Genomic DNA, 27,126 nt, shown 5'->3' on the forward strand with positions numbered 1-27,126 from the left:
TCACTGTGGAGTTATCTTGGCGGCCTCAGCTCAGATGAGGGTAATGACGCCCTGGTTGATGAGGAAGACAAAGCGCAGGCTGGCGATCTCCACCACTGAGTTGTTTCTGAGCCTCCATTTGGAGCCACAGAGGACAGCTTGCCCATTCATGTAAATTGGCCATCTGCCCTCATTGACAGTGAAAAAGTTGCCATTATTCTTCAGTTTGATGACACCTTGTTTTCGGAAGATCTTGCAGGCTGGCGCCTTCCAGGGACAGATCCACATCAATCTGGTTGTCCTTGGTAGCTCTCCCCAAGGTAATCTCCCTGGAACGCATCAGGTAGCGCACCATGTGTCCATGTAGCACGGCCAGGGTCTGGTTATCAAAGTCTGGAGAACTCATTCCTGTGATGCTGTCCACCAGCACCTGCCACTTGTGAAGCTCCAGCTGCCAAATCTCCCTTTCTGCCGTTCTGTCAGCTTCTGTTAGTCATGGCTTCTAGCACCTCATCCCGCATGTCCTTGAGTTTGCTGTCATCAATCAGATCCTCAGCATCTGAGAAATTCAGCACTTGGTCCCGCTTTGGCAGTGGCCTGCACTGTTGGTCCCTCTAGAAGATAGTCCTGCATCATGAGCTGCAGTGGCTCTGAAGGCCTTGGCCAGACTGGACAAGTAGAAGGCATCAGGGTATTCTGTGCAGCAGGTTCTTGGAAGGCTTTCCAGGGGAGGGCTAGCCAGCTGATCCTCCACCCTTGCTCAGACAGCTGCTCCTCAGCTTTGCTGAACAAAGCCTACTTTGCATGGCTGTAATGGCCTCTGGGTTATAGCTGCCTCATTGCCTGACAGGCAACTTAGAGTAGACAGGATCATACAGGCAGGGCCTCTTGCTCCTGGACCTCCGAAGGGTGAAGTGACAGCTAAACTTCACACCCAGGTGGACTGATGTCAGGTCATTGGTCTGTAACACAGCATTGTTGAGCAACAGATCATCTGCTGGCTTCCAGCGGCCCAGGTCCTTGGTCACCTGTAGTGGCTGCTTGCTTTTCTTCATGCGCTTTGTGAGGCCAGGGATGGGGGCTGGTGTGCTCAATGCCGTGGATACCTTCTTCTTTTCACTGGAAGAAGGCTCACTCCCTGAACAATGCCCTGGTTCCACTCCTATGGCACCCTTGGCCTGAGTGGATGATTTTGCCAAGCTGCTCTCCACCAACTCATCAAATTTCTTCCTTTTGATGAATCTGGAATAACTTCTCCACTTGGGAATAGTGCCCAAGGCCTGAAAAGAGCTTCATTTCTGCCAAGGTAGACAGGACAGCTTTGTCAAGAATAGTAGCTGGCCCCTAAATTTATTATTTGCTTTTCTGACAAGGTTACTTAGCTTTTTAACCAGTGGGAAGGAAGATTTAGTTTACTTAGATTTTAGCAAGATATTCGAGAAATTTTTTCAAGATCTTTTGTGGAAATTGAGAAGAGAGCTGGACAATTAGGGAAATTCAGAGATGTTAAAATGGTTAAACTCAAAGTATAGTCACTAATGATTTGATGTCAACTAGGAAAAAGGTCTTTATTGGATGGTCCTGGGGATCACGACTTGACATTGTATTGTTGAATAGTTTTATCAATTACTAGGCTAAAGGAATCAGTGACTTGCTTATCAAATTTGGAAAAAACCAAAAAGCTGGGAGGGATGATCAAAACATAAAAGATGGAAGAGTCAAGATTCAAGAACCTGAGAAGCTTTAATATTGGACTGATTCAAATATGGCATTGGAAACTATGGAGGCATTGTGGGAGGGGGTGCTTGTTGGGGGAAGGAACTAGTTGTCAGGTATGTGGTAGCAAGCATTTTTGTTCAAGTGACAATATGGCCTCTGGAGCCTCCTTCAAATCACAAAGTACTATGATTCTGGGAACTTCTAATTTAGTTTCATTTTGTCCAGCTAAGAGAAGGATCTTTAAACCAAAAAGGATAAAATAAAATGCCAAAAGGGAATTGCAGCCCCAGATAGGTAAGCGTTTATAGAGTAGCTGACTGTTTTAAATGAGTCCCAAGTTCTCCAGCCCAGATGAATTACATCCTCAAGTAATGAAATCTCTTCCAGATGTGATCTGAGAGGCACTGTCCATAGTTCGAAGAATGGAAAATAGGTGAGGGTTATAGAAGACTGAATAATGATAAGCTAATGTTGGCCTGGTTTTCAAAAGGGGGAGAAAGAACTATAAAATCTAAACACTGGTGAACTTGATGTTGGTCCTTGGGACATTCTATACTTGATTATCAGATTGAGGATTTGTTAGCAATTAGAAAAGAACACATTGAATGCTGTATTGTATAACAGAGCATGGGACTTGGGCAGAGCTGGGTTCTAGTCCTGGCTCTTTCTCTAATGAGCTTTTTGACATTTGGCAAATCACAAGTCTATTCACTAAGGTTACAAATAAAATGAGAGGATTAGACCAAATGACCTCTAAGGACCATTTTAGCTCTACCATTTTGTAATTCACTTGGGTTATTGGTTCCCTTACAAAGGATGCCAAACTACCCACATTGCAGGGGTAGGGGGAGATAATTAGGTTGGTAAACCAGAGGAATGCCATCTATTCATTGTTTATGGGATTCAGCAAAGCATTTAGCAAAGTCTCAATATATTTCTAGGTAAGAACTTGAAACATGAGTTGAAGAATGGTTCTCTTAAGCAGTTTCACAGCTATTTGAAGCACCATCCAAACAGGGTTAATTGATGTCTCTCTGTCCACCTGATGGGAGTGCCATAGGATTATGTACTTCACCTTACCCTGTTTAACATTTTCATCAGTGACTTAGATGAAGAAATAGAGGGCATGCTTATCAGTTCTGCATATGGCACAAAGTTGGGAAGGATAGCTAATATGATGGATGACAGAATCATGTTTTAAAATTACCTTGAAAAGCTGGAACACAAGCTTGACTAAGGCTATGAAATTTAATAGAGACTAGGATCAAGTCTTGTATTTAGATTAAAAACACAAGGAACCATACAAGTTCAGGATGAGGGAGAAGTGGTTTAGGCTCTGTCCACTTATGGCTAAAACAAAATAAGGTGGGGCAGCTAGGTGGCGCAGTGGATAGAGCACTGGCCCTGGAGTGAGGAGGACCTGAGTTCAAATCCGACCTCAGACACTTAACACTTACTAGCTGTGTGACCCTGGGCAAGTCACTTAACCCCAATTGCCTAACCAAAAAACAAAAACAAAAAATAAAACAAAATAAAGCATCATGACACAATGGAAAGAATACTGGGGTTGAATTCAAAGGACCTGAATTTGAATTTTACTTCCACTACTGCTAACTTATATGACCTTGGGTATGGGCAAATCACTTAATTTTTCTGAGCCCTAGTTCCCTCCTCTGAAAAATGAGGGAAACTAGTCCAAACATTCTGTAGTACAATGTGGAATCATGTCCAAAGGATTATAAAATTCTGCATATCCTTTGACCCAGCAACATCATTACTGAGTCTGTATCCCAAAAAGATGAAAAATGTGGGGGATCTATTTGTACAAAAATACTTGTAGGGGCTCTCCTTGAGGTGGCAAAGATTTGGAAATTGAGGGGATGCCTGTTAATTGGGGAATGGCTGAATAAATTGTGGTATATGATTGTGATGGAATACTATTGTGTTATAATAAATGACAAGAGAGATGATTTTTCAAAAACTTGGGAAACTTATATGAACTTATTCAAAATGAAGTGAGCAGAACCAGGAAAACATTACATGTAATAAGAGAAATATTTTGAGGATGACAACTGTGAATGATTTAATTACTCAGATCAAGACAATGATCCAAGACAAATCCAAAGGATTTGATGAACTGATGATCTCTGAGTGCAGATTTAAGCATACTTTCTTTATATTCTGTGGGGTTTTGTAATTGTTTTCTTTCGTAACATGGTTAATATGGAAATATGTTTTGCATTACTTCACTCCATATCATACTGCTTGCTTTCTCAAGGGGTGGGGGAAGGGAAGGAGCAAGGGAGAGAATTTGAAATTTAATTTTTTTAAGTGAATGTTAAATTTTTTACATGTAATTGGAAAATATTTAATGAAATAAAAATAAATTTAAAATGAGGAAGCTGGAATAGATGACCTTCAAGAAAACTTTCATTCTAAATTTGTTATCCTAAATTATGTAGATTAACATTTCCTAATCTCTGCGTTTCTTATTTTTTAAAAAAATTTGTTTTATTTTTGCACATGCAACATTTGGATTGGTCATGAGGGTAGATTTTTGAGCTACGAAAATCTTGATATCATTTTTTGAGCTAAGGAGAAAATTTCAAGGGAGGATTTGAATTCCAAGGCCAAGATTTACCAAATGGATAGTCACACATATCTCCTCTCATTAGGGAAGAGAGATGCAATCAGACCCTGTCATACTAATCACAGATTGCAAGGTCCCTGAGAAAATACTATGATCCAATAAGCCCCTGGGCTCCTTAACCTTAAACTCATATTTCATTAATATGTACTGTGTATCCCAAGTCAGGAGGGTTTTCTTTATTTCATTGTTCCATGGGATTAGAAGAACTAACCAAAAGAACAGATATCTATCCAAGAAAGTACGCAGAGCATAAGAAAGCCATCTTATGGATTGGTAGAGATAGTGAAGATAAAGGAAAGATAATAGCTATCATCAATAATGGTAGTCATTTGATGAGTTGATGATAGTTATTTGAAGGGCTATCATGTTGAAGAAGCAAATTAGGGTCAATGAGTTTTAAATAACTTTCTAAAAAACCTAAAGATTTCTAATAATGAGATGGAATAGACAGAGGGTACAGGTGGGGGTAGTGGGCCCACATCGACTTAGGTGAGGTATCAAAGCAAAGGCTAGATGACTAGGTATCAAAGATACTGCTAAAGGACTCACATTCAAACCATCAATGAACTTCCCAAGAAAAAATCCCCAGGACCAAATGGATTCACAAGTGAATTCTTCCAAACATTTAAAGAACAATTAATCCCAATACTATATAAATTATATGAAAAAATAAGTGAAGGAGTCCTACCAAGCTCCTTTTATGAGAGAAATACAGTGCCAATACCCAAACTCCGGAAAAGCCAAATAGAGAAAGAAAATTATAGACCAATTTAACTAATAATATTGATACAAACATTTTAAATAAAATACAAGCAAATAGATTATAGAAATATATCACAAAGATCATCCACTATGACCAGGTGAGATTTATACCAGGAATGCAGGGCTGGTTCAATATTAAGAAAACTATCAACATAATTGACTATGTCAATAATAAAAGCAATAGAAATCATATGATTATCTCAATAGGTGCAGAAAAGGCCTTTGACAAAATACAACTATTCCTATTAAAAACAGTAGAGAGCATAGGAATAAAATGAGCTTATTTTAAATTGATAATTATTATTTATCTAAAACCATCAGCAAGTATTATTTGGTGTTTTTTTTAGTATTATTTGTAATGGGGATGACCTAAAAGTCTTTCCAATACAATCAGGGGGTAAAGCAAGGATGCCCATTATCACCTCTATTATTTAATATTGTATTAGCAATGTTAGCTATAGTAATAAGAGAAGAAAAAGAAATTAAAGGAATTAGAATAGGTAATGAGGAAACAAAACTATCATTCTTTGAAGATAATATGATGTTATAATTAGAAAATTCTATACAATCAACTAAAAAGATACTTGAAATTATTAACAACTTTAGCAGAGTTGCAGGATACAAAATAAATCCATATAAATCATTAGCATTTCTATATATTACCAATAAAGTCCAGCAACAACAGATAGAAAGAGAAATCCCCTTTAAAATAACGGTGGCCAATATAAAATACTTGGGAGTCTGCCTACCGAAACAAACACAACAACTATATGACCAGAACTATAAAACATTTCACAAAAATAAAGTCAGATCTAAACAATTAGAAAAATATTAATTGCTTATGGGTAGGCAGAGTCAATATAATAAAAATGACAATCCTACCTAAGTTTATTTATTTAGTGCTATATCAATTAAAATATCAAAAATTATAAAGCCAGAAAAAGTAATAGCAAAATTCATCTGGAAAAACGAAAGTTCAAGGATATCATGGGGATCAGTGAAAAAAATACAAAAGAATGTGGTCTAGCAATACCAGAGTTCAAACTGTACTATAAAGTGGTAATTATCAAAACAATCTGGTACTGGCTAAGAAATAGAGAGGTATATCAGTGAATTAGAATAGATAGAAACTGCACTATGGTTAATGACTATTATGATCTAATATATGATAAACTCAAAGATCCAAGTTTTTGGAACAAAAACTCATTATTTAACAAAAACTGCTGGGAAAACTGGAAAACAGTAGGGCAAAAACTAGGTATAGACCAACATCTCACACCATATACTAAAATAAGGTCAAAATGGATACATGATTCACACACAAAGGATGATACCATTAAAAATTAAGGGAAAATGTAATTGTCTACCTTTCAGATTTATGGACAGGGGATGAATTTAGGACCAAAAAGATACAGAGAATAAAATTAAATGTAAAATAGATCATTTTGATTATATAAAATTAAAAAGCTTTTGCAAAACCAGAACTAATATAAGCAAGATTACAAGGGAAGTAGAAAACTGAAAAATAATTTTTGAAACAAATATCTCTGATGAAGGCCTCATATCTCAAATGTAAAAGAACTGTATGCAATTTTTAAAAATACAAGTGATTCCCCAATTGATAAATGATCAAAGTATTTGAACAGGCAGTTTTATGACAAAGAAATCCAAGTTATCAATAATCATATGTAAAAATGCTCTAGATCATTATTGATCATAGAAATGCAAATTAAAACAACTCTGAGGTATCACCTCACACCTATCAGAGTGGCAAATATAAAAAAATAGAAAATATTGTTTGTTGGAGGGGAGGTGGGAAAGCTGGGACGCTAATCCACTGTTGGAGTTGTGAAAAGATCCAACCATTATGGAGAGCAATTTGGAACTATGCCCAAAGGGCTATAGAATTGTGCTAACCCTTTGATCTAGCAATACCATCACTAGGTTTGTATCCCAAAGACATCCCCCAAAAGAGAAAAAGACCTATTTGTACAAAAATATTTATAGCAACTCTTTCTGTGGTGGTTAAAAATTGGAAATCAAAGGATTGCCCTTCAATTGGGGAATGGCTAAACAAACTGTGGTATATGATGGTGATGGAATATTATTGTGCAATAAGAAATGACAAGCAGGTTGACTTTAGCAAAGCTTGGAAAGGCATGTATGAAATGATGCATTGGGAAGTGAGCAAATCAAATGAGTATGGCACACAGAGACAGAAATATAGTTGGTTGAAGAACCATGAATGACTTGACTATTCTCAACAATGCAGTGATCCAAGACAATCTCAAAGGACTATTGATGAAATATACTATCTACATCCAAAGAAAGAACTGCTATTGATGGAACAGACTGAAGCATGCTATTTTGTACATTTTTACAATTTTTATGATTAAGTTTGCTTGTACAAAGTGACAAGTATGGTGATGTTTTACATGATCATACATGTATGGCCCATATCAGATTGTTTGCTGCCTTGGGAAGGGGGAAAGGGGAGGGAATATTCTCTAATACTATTCTACAGTATTATGGAAATCTTTGTTTCATTTAAGTTCAGAATAAAATGAATACTTTAAAAAAATTAAGTACTCACTTTTGGATAAAAGGTTGCACTAATAGACTTCTAAGATTCCTTCCTATCCTCAAATTTTATGATTATCTAAGTCTCATATGATAAGATACTGGATCCTTAGAATTTCCTTATTCCTTACTAGCCTGAGGTTAACTATGTGTTACAACTAAAAGAACAGGTGGTGAAAATAAAGGATTAAAATGTGGGAGAAGAAAGTAGATTGTAGCTTATTATTCTTTCTTTAAAAATCAAGTTCCACATTAACCAGAGCCTTAACTCTTCAAATGGCAATGAATCCAAAGGACAAGAGAATTGGAGATTAAAGTTTTTGCAGAGGAGTATGAGAGCAATATCACATGTTCAAGCCCTGAAATCCTATATCATATATTGTATCAGGTGCAAATCCACACAGCACCAAGGGAACATAAAGCAAGTTGAAGTGAATGAATGCATCAATGAGTGAAAAGCATTTATTAAGTTCTTACTGTCTGCAAGCAACATGTTAATAATGGGATTGAAATAGAAAAGATAGTTCCTTTCTTAAGGAGCTCAAATTCTAAATGGGGGAGACCACACATAAAGTAGGGTTCAATTGAAGAATGGATGGAAAGACCTGGTGATCCATAGAGTCCTGAAACAAAGGTAGATAGAAAGGCACAGGGTTCACTGGAAGGTCATATGGCAATGTCTAGAGGACTGAAGTGTGTAGCAGCAAGGCATGTGAGAAAGTCATACAGATATTCTTACATGCCACAGTATTATATGCCTCTGATACACATTCTATCACTTTTGTCCCCTTCTCTGAGGGAAGGAGTAGATTGCAGTTTTTAATGTTCCCAAAGCAGAGTCAACAGCAAGCTTTTCAAGTGAAAATTAAATTAATGACCTATGGTATTTAAGAAAAATTACCCCCTGCAAAGACCACAAAAGATCCCAAGCCATGGAACTAGGATTTGAGATAGATTGTAAGTAATCTAGAATTAACTTTCTGTCAGCTAATGGGCATTTGCAAAAAGGAACTTTTTACAACCACCTTTCTCTCTTGTCTCATTAGTGGCTTGAGTTGGTCTGGGGAATTGAGGTTTTTAAAAGGACTGTATGAAATCTTTGAACTATCCAATATTGGCAGCCCCATGGTACTGAAATATTTGGACCATGGAAGATTCCCCTTTGTTCCTCAGAGAGCAGGCACTAATTCTGGTATCCTGGCTCTCATCCAGTTCAGGTAATTGCATTCCTTTTACTTTCAATTCCCTCTGGCAATTTCAGTTAGATGTAGTAAATATTCTTTCTTCCCAATTCACATTGGAAACAGTTATTGCAGTGCTGGCAAGAGGTATTATATGGATACAATAGTTCAATGAAGAGATAAATGGTACTTATTATCATCATCATTATTATTTCTTTCTATTGCTCCAAACATCCCTATGAAATAGCTAAGAGCCAGAGATTATTAGATCCATTCCATAAAAAAGAAACTGATACTCACTTGTTCCTTGACAATTAATCCAGCATGCTTCAAGGCCAGGATTGGTTTTTGGATTCACAAAGACAAATGCATCATAATCTTGCCATTTGGGCATCTATCTACATCCTAAAAAATGAAAGGAGGGAAATACTATGTTGCTTCTAAAGGAGAAATCCATTGAAATAAAATTTGGTAAAATATATCCCATTTATCATCCATTTCATCCATAATAGTACAAAACTGAAGAAATTTTTAAATTGTCACCTATTACCATAACTGTCAGGGTTGAACCTGGGTCAATTAGTCACTTACCAATAGTTTTCAGGGGACTCTTCTCTTCCCAAGGTTTTAAATTTTTTTCAGCTGATAAAATTAAGTAAGATTTATATTTTCCTTGCTTTCTACTTCATTAGCTCAATTCCTAGGCCAATAGTCTGAATTCAAATTTTATTAGATGTCTTACTCATGCATATGAGGATTTTTCCCCCCAATAGACTTTAGTCTCAGATCAGCTGATTAATACTACCGACTTCAATGTTTCACTGATTATATAAATGTTATGGGGAATCTGTTCATTTGTTCCATGTACTCATGTCTTTCCTGAAATGATCTCTGTATCTTTAAATCTGTTGCATTATTCTGTTTTGAGCTCTTAGATAAATTTTTATTATAACTTACATTGCAGTTATTCATGTAGTTGTCTAAATCATTTTTTATCCCTTTATCCTCAATTGAAGGAATGAAGCACCTTGCATAGTACCTTGCTTATAGTAGGTGTTTAATAAATATTTGCTGAATTAATTGAGTATTATCTTCACAAAATTTGATTTAAACAGTATGGTATAGCATGGCAGCATATGTGGTTAAATAGAATTAGGAGTCCATTTCGATGAGCTCAATGGCACAGCAAAGGGTCAAGTTAATCTCCAACCTCGTTAAAATGGCAGTCTTCCACTATAACATTTTTAAAGGGTACATCATGGTCTTTTAGATTTATGTAGATATAATGTGCAAGAAAGTTTTGCTCTTTTTTGCAAACACAGTAAAAGGATGGAGGAGGAGTGAGAAAATTCTGGAGAGGGGGGTTAGCAGGTTGCAAAGTAGTGGCACTGGGAAGGCTTTGTCAATATTTGTGCCTTCTGCCACAGTGGCATTTGAATGTGATATAAAATATATTTAAGGAAATCCTACTTTAAAAATACAGTGTGTGCTAGTAATGTGGGAGGATTATTGTTTGTTTGTTTTTTTCATTTTTTCTCTTTGGAGATTAAAAAAATAGTTATTGCTAAAACAAAAAATGTGTTGGGTGAAGCTGTGATGCAGGTTCCATGTTGAATCTAGACCCCAGTACAATTATGTTGGTTGCAGAGGGTTGTAGTCAATGGAAGAGACTTGGAAGTTAAGGTATTTGTTGTAGAGGTGTAGGTCAAATAACTCTAAAATTCTAGAGTGTTGGAGATGGGAGGAACATTATAAAGCATATAGTTCCAAGATTTTCAATCCCCCCACCTCACAGCAAAGTATGATTCTTCTCCATGAACAATCATGGAAAACTGAGCACTTAAGTTGGCTACACTATGGGAAACCTTAGAAACCTGTGTATTCACATACAACTGTAAATGTAAGTGTACTGCAATTCATGGAACACTTTACAAAACTTGTGGTAAACCAGTGTCATGGCTTAACCTTGGAGAACCATTGATCTAATCTTACTCTCATTTTACAGAGGACAAGTGAAAGTAGGAGTGCATTGTTCCATTTAGTAGTGAGGATCTTGGAGGATAAATGATGAATGGATGAGAGTGAAAAAGAAATAGGGATCAGGTGGACAGGCAATTCTAATATAGGAACAAAAACTAGAAAAAGAAAATTTCAGTAGCTCTATTGAAAATGTCAGGAATCTATTTCCAATTTCATGGAAAAGGATTTTATTTCTTTGCGTGTATATGCATGCATGCATTTGTACATACATATGTGTGTATACATATACACATAAACATTGCATGTGTGTGTGTGTATTCTTTTTCTTTTTTTAATTAATAAAGTATTTTCTTTTTTTCCGTTACATGTAAAGATAATTCTCAACCTTTGTTTATACAAGCTTTACAATTTCAGATTTTTCTCCCTCCCTCCCCCCTCCCCTAGACAGCAGGTAATCTGATATAGGTTATGTATATATATATATATATATACAAACACACACACACACACATAATAACATTAATCCTATTTCTGCATTAGTCATGTTATAAGAGAAAAAAAATCAGAGCAATGATGGATAACCTCTAAATAGAAAAAAAAAGCATCAAAAACAAAAGAAATAATATGGTTCATTTAGCATCTATACTCTGCAGTTCTTTTTTTTTTCCTGGATTTGGAGATCCTCTTCCATCACGACTTCCCTGGAACTCTTCTGTGCCATCGAATTGGTAAGAAGAATATAGTCCATCACAGTAGATCAACACTTAATGTTGAGGTTACTGTGTACAATGTTCTTCTAGTTCTCATCTCACTCATCATCAGCCCACGCAAGACCCTCCAGGTTTCTCTGAACTCCTCCTGCTCATCGTTTCTTATAGCACAATAGTATTCCATTGTATTCATATACCACAACTTTTCCAGCCACTCCCCAATTGATGGGCACCCCCTCAACTTCCAATTCTTTGCCACCACGTAAAGAGCAGCTATAAATATTTTTGTACATGTGGGTCCCTTTCCCCCTTCCATGATCTCTTTGGGAAAAAGACCTAAAAGTGGTATTGCTGGGTCAAAGGGTATGCACAGCTTTATCACCCTTTGGGCATAATTCCAAATTGCTCTCCAGAATGGTTGGATCAGTTCACAGCTCCACCAACAATGGATTAGTGTTCCAATTTTCCCACAGCTTCTCCAACATTTATTATCTTCCTTTTTTGTCATTTTAGCCAATCTGATAGGTGTCAGGTGGTACCTCAGAGTTGTTTTAATTTGCATCTCTCTAATCATTAGAGATTTAGAGCATTTTTTCATATGGGAATAGATAGCTTTGGTTTCTTCATCAGAAAACTGCCTGTTCATATCCTTTGACCATTTCTCAATTGGGGAATGACTTGGATTCTTATAAATTTGATTTAATTCCCTATATATTTTAGAGATGAGGCCTTTATCAGAAGTACTGGCCTCAAAAATTGTTTCCCAGCTTACTGACTCCCTTCTAATTTTGGATGCATTGCTTCTGTTTGTACAAAAATTTTTTAATTTAATGTAATCAAAATCATCCACTTTGCATTTTATAATATACTCTATCTCTTGTTTGGTCAAAAACTTTTCCTTTCCAAAGATCTGATAGGTACACTATTCCTTTCTCTCCTAATTTACCTATGGTATCACCTCTTATGTCTAAATCATGTATCCATTTTGACCTTATTTTAGTATAAGGTGTAAGATGTTGGTCTATGCCTAATTTCTGCCATACTATCTTCCAGTTTTCCCAGCAGTTTTTGTCAAATACTGAGTTCCTATCCCAGAAGCTGGAGTCTTTGGGTTTATCAAACACTACATTACTAGTGTCATTTACTACTGTATTTCCTGAGCCTAGCCTATTCCATTGATCTACCACTCTATTTTTTAGCCAGTACCAGATAGTTTTGATGACTGCCGCTTTATAGTAGAGCTCCAGGTTTGGTACTGCTAACCCACCTTCCTGTGAATTTTTTTTCATTATTTCCCTGGATATTCTTGACTTTTTGTTTTTCCAGATGAATTTTGTTATTATTCTTTCTAGCTCTATAAAATAATTTTTAGGTAGTCTGATTGGTATGGCACTGAATAAGTAAATTAATTTAGGCAGTATTGTCATTTTTACTATATTAGCTCTGCATATCCATGAGCAATTGATATCTTTCCAATTATTTAGATCTGATTTGATTTGTGTGAAGAGTGTTTGGTAGTTGTGTTCATAGAGTTCCTGGGTTTGTCTTGGCAAGTGGACTCCCAAGTATTTTATATTATCTACTGTTACTTTAAATGGAATTTCTCTTCCTATTTCTTGCTGTTGGACTTTGTTGGTCATGTATAGAAATGCTGATGATTTATGTGGTTTTATTTTATATTCTGCTACTTTGCTAAAGTTGTTAATTGTTTCAAGTAATTTTTGACTTGATTCTCGAGGATTCCTTAAGCATACCATCATATCATCTGCAAAGAGTGATAGTTTTGTTTCCTCCTTGCCTATTCTAATTCCTTTAATTCCTTTTTCTTCTCTGATTGCTAAAGCTAACATTTCTAGTACAATATTAAATAATAGGGGTGATAATGGCCATCCCTGTTTCACCCCTGATCTTATTGGGAAGGCCTCTAATTTATCTCCATTGCATATAATACTTGCTGATGGCTTTAAGTAGATACTGTTTATTATTTTAAGGAAAGCTCCCCCTATTCCTAAACTCTCCAGTGTTTTTATTAGGAATGGGTGTTGTATTTTGTCAAAAGCTTTCTCTGCATCTATTGAGATAATCATATGATTTTGGTTGGTTTTCTTATTGATGTGGTTGGTTATGTTAATAGTTTTCCTAATGTTGAACCAGCCCTGCATTCCTGGTATAAATCCCACCTTGTCATAGTGTATTATCCTGGTGATCACTTGCTGTAATTGTCTTGCTAATATCTTATTTAAGATTTTAGCATCAATATTCATTAGGGAAATTGGTCTATAATTTTCTTTCTCTGTTTTTGCTTTGCCTGATTTTGGTATCACCACCATATTTGTGTCATAAAACAAATTTGGTAGAACTCCTTCTTCACCTATTTTTCCAAATAATTTGTATAATATTGGAATTAATTGTTCTTTAAATGTTTGGTAAAATTCATCCGTAAACCCATCTGGCCGTGGGGATTTTTTCTTAGGGAGTTCATTAATGGCTTGTTCAATTTCTTTTTCTAATATGGGTTTATTTAAGGATTTTATTTCCTCTTCATTTAACCTGGGCAGTTTGTATTTTTGTAAATATTCATCCATTTCATTTAGATTGTCAAATTTATTGGCATACAGTTGGGCAAAATAATTCCTAATTATTGATTTAATTGCCACTTCATTGGTGGTAACATCACCCTTTTCATTTTTGATACTGGTAATTTGGTTTTCTTCTTTCTTTTTTTAAATCAAATTAACCAATATTTTATCTATTTTATTGGTTTTTTCATAAAACCAGCTCTTAGTTTTATTGATTAATTCTATAGTTTTTTTTGCTTTCAATTTTATTAATTATTTCTCCTTTGATTTTCAGGATCTCTAATTTAGTATCTAATTGGGGATTTCTAATTTGTTCTTTTTCTAGCTTTTTAAGTTGCATGCCTAATTCATTAACCTCCTCTTTCTCTTTTTTATTCATGTAAGCATTTAGAGCTATAAATTTCCCCCTAAGCACTGCTTTGGCTGCATCCCATAGATTTGGGTACGTTGTCTCATTATTGTCATTTTCTTGGATATAGTTATTGATTGTTTCTATGATTTCTTGTTTGGCCCATTCATTCTTCAGAATGAAATTATTTAATTTCCAATTGATTTTCATTCTACTTTTCCCTGGCTCTTTCTTACATGTAATTTTTATTGCATCATGATCTGAAAAGGATGCATTTACTATTTCTGCCTTTCTACATTTAACTATGATGTTTTTGTGCCCTAATACATGGTCAATTTTTGAAAATGTGCCATGTACTGCTGAGAAAAAGGTATATCCCTTTCTATACCCATTCAATTTTCTCCAGATATCTATCATGTCTAACTTTTCTAGTAATCTATTCACCTCTTTCACTTCTTTCTTATTTATTTTTTGGCTAGATTTATCTAATTCTGAGAGGGGGAGATTCAGATCCCCCACTAGTATAGTATTACTGTCTAATTCCTCTTGTAACTCATTTAACTTCTCCTTTAAGAACTTGGATGCTATACCACTTGGTGCATACATATTCAATATTGATATTACTTCATTATCTATAGTACCTTTAAGCAAGATATAATTTCCTTCCTTATCTCTTTTAATGAGATCGATTTTTGCCTGCACCTTGTCTGAGATAAGGATTGCTACCCCTGCTTTTTTTTACTTTAACTGAAGCATAATATATTCCACTCCAGCCTTTTACCTTTACTCTGTGTGTATCTCTCTGCTTCAAATGTGTTTCTTGTAAACAGCATATTGTAGGGTTCTGGTTTTTAATCCACTCTGCAATTCGCTTCCGTTTTATAGCAGAGTTCATCCCATTCACATTCACAGTTATTATTACTGACTGTCTATTCCCCTCCATTCTATTTACCCCCTTTGTACTTCCCCCCCCTTCTTTCACCCTATTCCTCCTCATCCAAGTTTTACTTCTTACCCCTGCCTCCCCCAATCTGCCCTCCCTTTTTATCACCCCCTCTCTTTTCTTTACCCTTTTCTCCCTTGTTTTTGTCCTCCCTTCTATCAGTCACCCCCTTTCCCTTCCCCTTTTGATTCCCTAAAGAATGAGTTAAGTTTCTTTATCCCAATGAACGTATATGTTATTCCCTCTTTGAATCAAATCTAATGAGAATAGGGTTAATACAATGTTCACCCCTCCTTTCTTTCCCTCTGTTGTAATAGGTTTTTTTTTCACCTCTTCATATGATATAATTCATCCCCTTCCACCTCCCCTTTCCTCTCCTCCCCATAGACTCCCTTTTTAACCCCTTAAAATTTTTTTTTGTATCATCACATCAAAGACAGTTTATAAATTATTTATACCCTCTGTGTAAAGTCCTTCTCTCTGCCCAAATACATTTACAGTTCTTAAGAGTTATGAGTATTATCTTCCCATGTAGGGATATAAACAGTTTAACCTAATAGGGTAACTTTTTTTTCTCCCCCTCTGTTTACCTTTTTAAACTTCTCTTGAGTCTTGTATGTTGAGATCAAATTTTCTATTCAGTTCTGGTCTTTTCACCAGGAAAGATTGAAAGTCCCCAATGTCATTAAATGTCCATCTTTTCCCCTGAAAGAAAATGCACATTTTTGCTGGGTAATAGATTCTTGGCTGCAATCCAAGCTCCTTTGCCTTCCAGGATATTATATTCCAAGCCTTGCGGTCCTTTAATGCTGAAGCTGCCAGGTCCTGAGCAATCCTGACTGTGGCTCCATGATATTTAAATTGCTTCTTTCTGGCTGCTTGGAGTATTTTCTCCTTCACCTGATAATTCTGGAATTTGGCTACAATATTCCTTGGAGTTTTCCTTTTGGGGTCTCTTTCAGGAGGTGATCAGTGGATTCTTTCAATGATGATTTTATCTTCTGATTCTATGATATCAGGGCAGTTCTCCTTAATAATTTCCTGGAATATGGTGTCTAGATTCTTTTTCTGGTCATGGCTTTCAGGCAGTCCAATGATTCTCAAATTGTCTCTCCTCGATCTGTTTTCCAGATCAGTTGTCTTTCCAATGAGGTATTTCACATTTTCTTCTATTTTTTCATTCTTTTGATTTTGCTTGACTGATTCCTGGTGTCTCATGGATTCCTTATCTTCCAGCTGTCCAATTTTAATTTTTAAAGCATTGTTTTCTTCAGTAAGATTATGCACCTTTTTTTCCATTTGGTCAAGTGAATTTTTTAAGGCACTGTTTTCTTCAATGAGATTATGCACCTTTTTTTCCATTTGGCCAGTCAGTCTTTGTGCTTCCTTTTCCAAGCTGCTGATTCTTTTTTCATAGTTTTCTTGTTTTGCTTTCATTTCTCTCCCCATTTTTTCTTCTACCTCTCTCAATTGATTTTTTTTTGGGTGGGGCAATGGGGGTTAAGTGACTTGCCCAGGGTCACACAGCTAGTAAGTGTCAAGTGTCTGAGGCTGAATTTGAACTCAGGTACTCCTGAATCCAGGGCCGGTGCTTTATCCACTGTGCTATCTAGCCGCCCCTCAATTGATTTTTAAAATCCTTTTTGAGCTCCTCCAGGAAGGCTTTTTGTTCTTGAGACCAATTCACCTTCCCTCGTGAGGCCTCACATGTAGGCAATTTGAGGGTATTGTCCTCATCTGAGTTTGCGTTGGCTTCTTCCCTATTGATACAGAAGCTCTCAATGGAGAGGGCCCTTTTTTGCTTCTTACTCATTATTGTAGCTTATTTATTTATTTTTTAAGTTGAGGTCTGCTCTCGGGGCACCAGAGTCCCTGTTTTGGGCTTCTTGTGCAGGGGTATAGGTGCTGTGTGACCAGCTTTTTACTCTGAGGCCTTTATGGTGTGTGGAGATCCCCCACCCTACACTCCCTGTCTGGGTGCGCTCGGCCGGCTCCTGGCGTCCGTTCCCGCCTGACCCATTCGTCGCCCTCCCGACCGGTGCAGGTAGGTTTTTCCACTGTCCTTCTTGGCCACCAGATTTTTGAACCAGGTTCCAGGGGCCTCAGTTGTTCAGCTGTGGCCCGCAGCTCCTGCTGACTTGCCCTGACCCCCTCGGCACTGCGTTGCTGCCCTGCGCTGGGCCTCCCTTTTGCCCGAGTCAGACCGACCTTTTCCTGAAGTCTTCTAGATTATCTCTGGTTGGAGGACTGTGTCTCTCTGTGCCTTTGTAGCTTCTGTAGTTTCAGAATCCGTCCAGAGGCTTGATTTAATGTTCTTTTTGAGGGAACAGAAGGAGAGCTCAGGCAGTTTGCTGCTTCCTCTCCGCCATCTTGGCTCCTGTGTGTGTGTATTCTGAGAAGGGATCCACAGACTATACCAGACTGTCAAAAGGGTCCATGCCACACACACACACACACACACACACACACACACACACACACACACACCCCATTACCATCACCAGCACCACCCAAAAAAACATTAAGAAGTCTGGCACTATGGTATAGAGATTTATTTTATGTAAACTGAGGACCAGAGAGATTAGTAATTTATTGGAAGTCACACAGTCAGCTAGCCTTGTTAGGCTTGGAAACCTTGTCCTCTGATCACCAGCCCAGGTCTTTTGTTTCTTCTATTTCAATATCTTGTGCAGAGTTAATCCAACTCTCTCTTAGTATTACAAATGTCTTCTATGATCACCTACTAAACACCTCATTTTCTCAGTATTTGACTTGAGAGAACTAGTCATCACAGTTCTCATCCCAGGGTAATGTTCCTTGAGAGGCAGACGCAGTGGGAATGGCTTGAAATCTCACCTTACCCTGTGACTCAGGTACAGCTTTCATTGCCTGGGGTCATTTGCTTTGCACTATCATGTCAGATCTCTTAAGCAGTGTAGGAAACTGAACCTTAGGAGGCTGTTTGATGGTATCATACAAAGGAGGAGAGATCTCTGGTCGTTCCTTCTCAGCACCTAATAAAACACAGGATGGAACACCCCACAGGGCGACCTCAGTGCCCACACAAACTCATTCCAGTATCGATGCCTGTTCCCTGCACGAGTCCAAGTTGTGCTGGCACTCCCTGACCTTGAAGTCCAAGGTCTGAGAAGCACAGCTCCAAATATAGGTCTGTTACAAATTTCTTGTCCTTCATGCCAACTAATGTGCAAAGGAATAATGCTCTCGGTATTGTGACAGCAAATTCAGGGTCTGAGAGGATGCTGTTTAAGACATGCAAAAAATTTCCCTAGACAAGAGAGCTCAGAGCATCAAGGAGACTTGGAGAAAACTTTACCCTTGGTTTTTAGCAGAGGTTATGATGTCAGTTTACAGTGCCAGAGGAAATACATTTTAAATCTATTTCTTTCTCGCATACTGTAGCTGCCCTTAGAATAACCCTCTTTAGATGTCTTTTACAATATGGAACACATCATTTGAGTATCTTGCTTCTAACTCTGTTCTTTACCTGCAGAATAAATGGGACACGACTATAACCAAACTATTCATTAGAAAGCTGAGATCCACTCAGCGAAACCAAGGACATCTTATCTTCTGGATGAAAGAAAAATATGAAAGCATCAAGCAAGGCTTGTCTTAAATATACCTAGACCAGGCAGTTATCTCCATGGCTTGATTTGAAGGACAAATGGGAACACCCACCCCTGCCCTGAAACTATGTCCACAACTCATTTGTGAATTTTGTCATGAGGCAGCCATACCTTTATATTAAAAAATTTTCTGTTTTGGAATAATGGAAAGAAGGGGTAAGACATCAGATATTAGGTATTTGCATTGTTAGATCCTTGCTGGTGGGATCTGCTTCTGCTCAATCAGTTTTCAATTAGTTTTGTGATTCACTTTAATGAGATAGTATGTTGATTAAAATCCTACTTAGCAGAAGGCATGTATGGGTCCATCATAAGCTGTGAGCAGGTTGACCAAAAACCAGCCTCTTTAAGTGAGAGGCTGTCTGTGGGAAATAAGCCAACAGGTACTGAACTTTGGGCCATATGGATTCAAAAGATATAATAATACCAAAAAAAGATAATAATAAAAGGCAATGGTGGCACGTATTGACTTAAAGTTCACAAATATTGTTGATGAGGGCTTGGAATCTGTGTTGATTAAGGAAGGACTTACCCTACTGTGGTCATAGGTCTTTTGACATGGAAAACACCAACAACATGTAAGACAACTAAGTTAAACAATGATTTATAATTTCCTGTTTCTAGCCTCTATTTCACATATTCTATTTCATGACCTCCTTTGAGCTTCAGCCAAATTGGACTATTTATCCTTTCCTTCACATTTAGTGTGTCTGGAAGGCCCTGAGCTGCAACTCATGCTGTTGCTCATATCTGGAACCCAACTAAATCTGGTTACAGAAATTCTACCTACCTTAAAGGACCATCTCAGATTCTACCTCCTCCATGAAATCTCCACTGGTCTTTCCATTCAGTGGTGATCTTTCTATCTTCAAAGTGTAAAGAATTAATTGTTATTGGAGGTTTTTATGCCTTGGCTTGCACGGAAGCCTAGTGAGGGCAGTCATGTGACTGTCAGAGCCGCCATCCCATTGGCTGGGGCTGTGTGGGGTGTTTCTAGGTTTGGGGGAGGAGAATTGGGCATTCTAGGTGGAAGCTGGAAAGTGACAGGCATTCTGCTGTGTATTTTCAGCTGATTTCTGGGCGGTGGTATTTTTTTCAGGTATTATAATTTCCCTTTCCCCATTTTATTTCCTTTCCCTTGATCCTACTGATCCTGTTTGTGGGGTTTTTTTTAAGTTCGTTCTTGTTAAAATAAATCTTGTTTTGTTTTGAAGGAGGCTGCCATTCTCCTTCTTTGCCCCAATATTGTGGCGCGTCACTTAGCTAGCACTCCCCAGTTAAAAATTGGTCCCCACAAAATCTCAGAGCACTTTGTATTTTTCTTATTTATTTTCAATCGAATTTGTTCTATAAGTATTTGGACACACTGAATTGTCAGGTCTTTGAGGGTAAGCATGTCTTATTTAGTTGTTTGTCCTCAGAACTCAGCACACTTAATGACTGTGGGTTCTTATTAAGTATTTGCTGAACAAATGAATATGCCTCTCTTTCTCTGCATAATGACTTTACCTTCTTGATAGATGAAAATACTTTCCATTCTCTAGTATTTTAAGGTTTACAAAGCACAGCTCTTACAATGACCTTGTGAGGTGGTTAACATAAGTGTTATCTCCATTTTATAACTTTGGGAAACTCAATCACAGAGAGGTCAATTGACTTTCTCAGAATCACACAGAAATATCAAGGATGGGAGTCAAACCCAGGTCTCCTGAATACACGTCCAGTGCTTTTTCTAGGACATCATTCAATCTTGGCCAAGCTTAAGGTCCAGGACAAAAGAAAGTTCTGGAACCATGTTTAGTCCTGAAGAACTCTTAGAATTTAGAAGCTTGGTTTGGGATGCTGAAGATCAGATCACAAAGGCTTACTCCAGTAAATGAAGTCACTTGTCCTATTAGAGAAAATGGGTATGTTTCTTATTTGGAATTGTAGATTGGCACCTTCTCTAATACTTTGGGAAAACTAATTGGTGAGCCATGAATTAGGAGAGAGATCAGAGCTCTGCAGTTTTCAAGTGAGTATTTGCTTTGAATAAGAAAAGATCTGTGATCTGTCTAAGCGGCAAACATTGATACACCATCCAGGGTACCTTGGGCTGCTTCTGAAGCAGAATTATTTTTCTCTGACTTTGGGATCAATAATTTGATTTTTTTCAGCAGCAACAGTAGGGTGAACTTCTTAATTATGCTTTGCTTAGATGAAGATTAAAATGAGTTTGCATTCACCAAGCACATATTCAACAGAGAAAGCTCAGGATATCAGCAAAAATTGGCCCGGGATTAACGTTTCCCACAAATAACCAAAGGAGTAGCTAATCTGCCTGGAGATAATCAAAAGTCATTTACAGCTAACATTTACTGAGTTTCCAAGATGCATTCACTGTGGTGGTCTAAATTAAAGCATACCACAGCTGTATCATTGACAATCCTGGACCTGGGCCTGGGCTTTTCATTCACTGCTTAGATATGCTGTAGGTCAATGCAAATTTAATTACAAAGCAAACGATAACACCATTTGAGCGGTTACTGATTGACCATTGTCCTCTTTATAGCTGGCAATCACAAGTCTCTGAAGCATTTCTCTCATTTCCTCTTTTGAAAGGGACTGTACTTGGAGATGGTCAATACCTGATAAGCATATTTCAACACAATCCCTATGGATAACTAAGTGACACCTTTATGTTTAACAGAATCATTACAAGTACTTTGTAGGTCTCTCTTTATAATAGCATTCTGAGTTTGATGATGTGGTTGTCTTTCTTCTTTCATAGAGAGAAATAATGCAACATGTATGGGTTTGAGGCAGGACCCCCTGGTTTCATGGTTCCTATGGGGCTATGCTGTGCTAGACAAGTGGTTATAGAGATGCTCTCTGCTGTCAGCTTCTGGCTTCAGAAGGAGTCCTCAGCAGAGGTACTACCTTATTTGCATAAGAGTGGGCTCTACCTTCTGCCTCTTTGTTTAGAGTCCAGAGGATTAAATCTCTTAGGGAGGTAGGCAGAATCTTTCACACACTTGGAATATGGTCATCTTAGTGGGGGGACATTTTCCCTCTGCAAGAGAAATCTTTGCCTTCAGAGTCCACAAGTCCTTGGGAGCACAGAACCAATAGCCCACAAGTTTTTAATCTGTCTTTTGAACTCCTGTGTTGCATTGAATCCCAATCTTTGGTCCTGGACATCTATCTGGCTAAGGGCTAGAAACTCCTAAGAGCCCTTGATCACTCATGCAAATAAAGGGATTGTGACCAAACAAAAGCATACATCCCATAGGCATTATCCTATTGCTTATTACCAAAATTATTTATTCTAAATATCTACCTTTATTATGCATATTTGACCAGCAACAACCCTCCTAGTTTTGAAGCTCCCCATAGTTATAATTTGCTATCTCTCTTTAATTCAAAGATAAATCAAACAACCAAGCTCATTAAATCAGTAAAAGGTTTACTCAGAATTTGAAATTTGCCTCTATATTGATGATAGCACTATATTCTCCCTGTGGAGAGCAGCTTGTCACACTGGAAACACTCCACTGGATTTGAAATCAAAAGAATCTAGCTCAAAATGGGGCCCTGACATTTAATACCTGTTTGACTTTTGTCAAGTTTGGGGTAAGGCTAAATGATTTCTAAGTTCCCCTACAGCTCAAAAGCCAATGATGTTTCCCTGTGATCCATGGGTCAATTGAATGGAGTTTATGATAGCTATCTTTTTTCAAATGCTTTTCTCCTCTTGCTCTCTGGCTCACAGTTGTCTTTATAACATATTATGTTATAAAGGTTAAAGTTGCTAAGTCAGACAACTGGATAAGTGGGGCTTTACTGTGTTCTTTGCTTCCTACTTGTCAAAGTGTTGTATGGTTATTTTTAAGTTTTTTTCCAAGGCATATTTTCTCTCACCAAAAAGCTCCACTTCCTGTGAGAACAGATATTGTCTTCTATTTTGCTTACTCTAGTAGTTATTACTTGGCATATAATAAGCCATGAAACCTAGAAGTGAATTTTAGTCCAATATTCCCCAAGTCCTTTTTGGTTCACATGATGTAAAAAGCCAGTACTTCAGTGAAAAAAAGTTCAAAGCTAATAAAATTCTTTTCTCAAAATATTAAATAGGAAACCACGTTGTTTTTACTTCAGAAGAGAGTTCGTAATCACCATCATCGATCTTAAGTCTTTAGGAATCAGATACATTAAGGCTTCTCCAGGGGATATAGAACCATCTGCAGAAATCTCAAGCCTTCAGGAGCCAGAACTTTGTGAGGGTTTTTGCTCCTAGGAACTTGGAAAACCAAAAATCAAGTCAAGTATATGTTCCATATGTGGATCACCTTCAGTTAGACTTCTAAAGACAGGATCATTATTCATGTATTTACTCATATGCCCAATTCAACCTCCCTTCTCTGGTTAGAGGAAGAACAAAGTGATGGCACTGTCCATCAAGAACCTTGAAAGTAAGGCTTCCAGCGATATGGTACTTCCCTATCCTCTGGCCAGAAAATGTTTACTTCCTCCTTGATGATTCCACCTCTGTGGATCAGAGCCACCACCTGCCAAGGAGAAAATCTTCTTAACCTGCTGGAACTCCCTACTCTTTCATCCATATCCACTTTATCCATACTCCTCTCAAGTCCCTTTCCTTTTTTCCCCTCTTCTTCCATTATGCCTTCTGCAAACCCTGTTCTATTGTGAATAAACTTCCTGACAACCCACCTATATCTCTTCACCTTGTACTACTTGCATATTTTTTGCACTCATAGAAATCTGGCTTCTTGCCAGATAATATTTGTAAAAGTGCTTAGCACAGTGCCTGGCATACAGTAAGCATTTAATAAATGCTTATTCCCTTTTGTCTTTCCTTTAAAATACTGCATCCCTAGGTGGCATAGTGGATAGAGCACCGACCCTGGAGTCGGGAGGACCTGAGTTCAAATCCAGACCAGGACACTTTCTACTACCAGCTGGTGTGACCTCTTGGCAAGTTCACAACCCTCATTGCCTCACCAAAAAAAAAAAAATACTGCCTCCCAGGAAAAGCTTTCCAGAACCGCAGGTTGCTCTTAGCCCTCCCTCCAAACACATTGAGTAAATGACTTAATGGATGAAACACCAATTATAGGCACTTACATATGTGCTAGGCTCTAAGCCAAGTTCTGGGAATACATGTATAAAAGCACAATAGATACTTCCCTCCAGGAGTTTACATTCTACATAGGAGAGACAACATATATGAACCAGGAAGTTCACTTGTGGTTGAGAAGTTACAAGGATGGCAAATGGAGGATTAAGGTATTTAATTGACATGTTCTTTCCCTTTTACTTGTGAAATTTTAGGCAAGTTCTTTCACCTTCTGGACTTTGTTTCCGTCTTCTATAAGAGGTGGAATCAGCTTGTTCTCCTAGTTTCCATCCAGCTGTGAATTTATTATTCTGTGATCCCTTAGCAAGAGTACCAGGAAATGTTTCTCAAGCACATGTGCATCCTGTTCTGCAATCCATTAAACACTGGTTTCCTTTCTGTTCCTGAGAACTGACGGCTATTCCCTATGCTTGGAATTCCCCCCTCCTCATCTCTATATCTGGGCTTTTGTGGTTCCTTCAAATCTCCTGACTTAAAATCTCAGTATTTCCTGATATCCTTAATCTTACCATCTTCTCCTCAGGGATTATCTCCAATGTATACTTTATGATATACTTGTATATATCTATATATTTATCTTTTTGCATGTTCTCTCCCTTAAGATCAAAAGACTGTCTTTTTCCCTTTCTTTGTATCCCAACACATAGCACAGTACCCACTGTATATTTAAAGTATTTAATAAATGCTTGTTGACTGATGGATTTGGTTTTTCTTTGAAAGTTATCTTCTTTTCTTCTCATCACTGAGATCTTACCAAGTAAGTTTTTGGTGAATTTCCTGCTCCCAGGTAGTAAAGGGACAAGTTTCAATATGAGGAAAGAGACTGAAGACCTCGGAATGAGCCAAGCTCTCAGAACCTGTACAGGAATGGGATAGAAAATGACAACCCAGTCATAGTCCCAGTGATCAACCTGAACCACTTCCTCCATTTATGTTTTAGAAACTATTCAGATTCTATAATTGTTCTCTTTCTTCTGCTTTTCTCCCCATTCCTATTCATTGGTGATTCAGTGTTAGAGCTGCAATATCGTTTTGGGGTCTCTTGAGGAGGGTGGGAGGACCTATAATGATTCCCCCAAATCAAGGGGTACACAGTCTTCTTGTGACCTTTGGCATTCCTCAAGATGTAATTTTTTTTAAAAAGTCCACTTGAAATGGTTACTTATTAAATAATGCAATCCTTCCTGCCTCATGACATTGTGTGACCTTAGTCAAGTCACTTAACCTCCCTCAGACTCAATTTCTTCATCTATAAATGGAGATAATATTAACACCTACCTCATGGTGTAGGTTGTGAGGATCAAATTAAATGATACGTGTAAAGCACATTTCTATAGCACCAAAAGTACTATAGAAATGTTAGGTGATCACTGTTATTTGGCTAGCACTGAACCTTGTTCTTGACTGCTATGTGTTTAAGAGAGACCCTAAATGAATATTCACCTTACCAGAATCTCTCTAAGGGCTCTGTAGAGTAGATGCCATAACTTCTGCCACCCCAAATGCTCTTACTATGGCTAGGAACTGTGTGGGAGCCAAAGCAGAGTGCTTGAAGGTTCTTTTGGAGCCTGAGATTTCTTTAAAGGCTGACATGTAAAAGCCTGGCCTTTGAGGCTGGTCCTGTTGAAGGCTTGCTGATTTCACACCCTCTGACTCTACCATGGCAGGCCTATGGGAAAGCACTGGTATGGGAGTATTGATAGCTTCCCAAGCCCTAAAGAGATAGTGGCAGGATTTATTCCCTCTGTGGGCTCTGATAGAAGCTACAAATCCCAGGGGCTCTTATGCTTCTTCCTGAAAGAGATTTATTGATCAAAACAATGGTCCCCTGGGCCCCTAGATGAAACTTTCTCTTACAAAGAAAGAAAGAAAAAAAAAGGATAAGGAAATAAAAGGTGAATACTTATTCTCCACATAACTGAAATCTTTAAATTGCTCATCACGTTGGGTTTGCTACCTCTTATTATTTTTCCTAAAACCCCTTTATCTATAATTGCAAAAGAAACTTCTTTACTATTAGATTCATGTTTCCAGGAAGGAAAGATTGGCATAAGGCCAAATTCCTTCTTAATGGAGTAAAGAAAAACACCACATGAGGCAGCAGAACCTATATGTCTTCTCCCTGTATCCTTTCTGTTATTTGAACTTGCATCAAGACTGTCAAGGTACATTATTTGTTGTTGTTGCTCAGTCGCTTTCAGTTGTGTCTGACTCTTGATGACCTCATTTGGGGTTTTCTTGGCAAACATAATGGAATGGGGGTAGCTGGGAGGACCTGAGTTCAAATCCGGCCTCAGACACTTGACACTTACTAGCTATATGACCCTGGGCAAGTCAATTAACCCTCATTACCCCACAAAAAATGGAATGGTTTGTCATTTCCCTCTCCAGTTCATTTTTGCAGATGAGGAAACTGAGGTAAACAGGGATAAGTGAGTTGCCCAGGGTCACACAGCTTAAAAATGTCTGAGGCCAGATTTGAACTCAGGGCTTCCTTATTCCAGGGCTAGTGCTCTATCCTCTGTGCCACCAAATGCCCCAAGCTACATTATATTGAAACCTAAATTATAATTTCTTGATTTGCACTGAATTCTTTCTCAAACTCAATTTGAAGAAAGCATCTACAAATTTAGAATCATCTCAAATTTTTCTAAAGTATCCAATAAAGGGAAACAAATTCTAGGTCTCTAATCTCTATAGTGTGCAAAATAGCATATTCCCAAAGGGAAATAAAGATAAACTTAATAATCTGGGCACAGATTAATCCATAAACAGTCAATATAAATAAATGATTCCAATTTATATTGTAAGTAATTAAGACTTGGCACAATAGACAATTCCCTTAATGCTAGATTCCTTAATGCTAGATTCCCAAATGCATGTATACACACACATGCATGCATTTTA

At 37.7% G+C, this 27,126-nt stretch overlaps 1 pseudogene; it reads right to left on the bottom strand.

Moving 5' to 3' along the window:
- On the bottom strand, nt 1-25,881 carry LOC122755085 (annotated as a pseudogene).
- Nucleotides 25,882-27,126: the final 1,245 nt, after the last annotated feature.

Source organism: Dromiciops gliroides, chromosome 4 (assembly GCF_019393635.1).
Source record: "Dromiciops gliroides isolate mDroGli1 chromosome 4, mDroGli1.pri, whole genome shotgun sequence".
NCBI classification, from domain to species: Eukaryota; Metazoa; Chordata; class Mammalia; order Microbiotheria; family Microbiotheriidae; genus Dromiciops; species Dromiciops gliroides.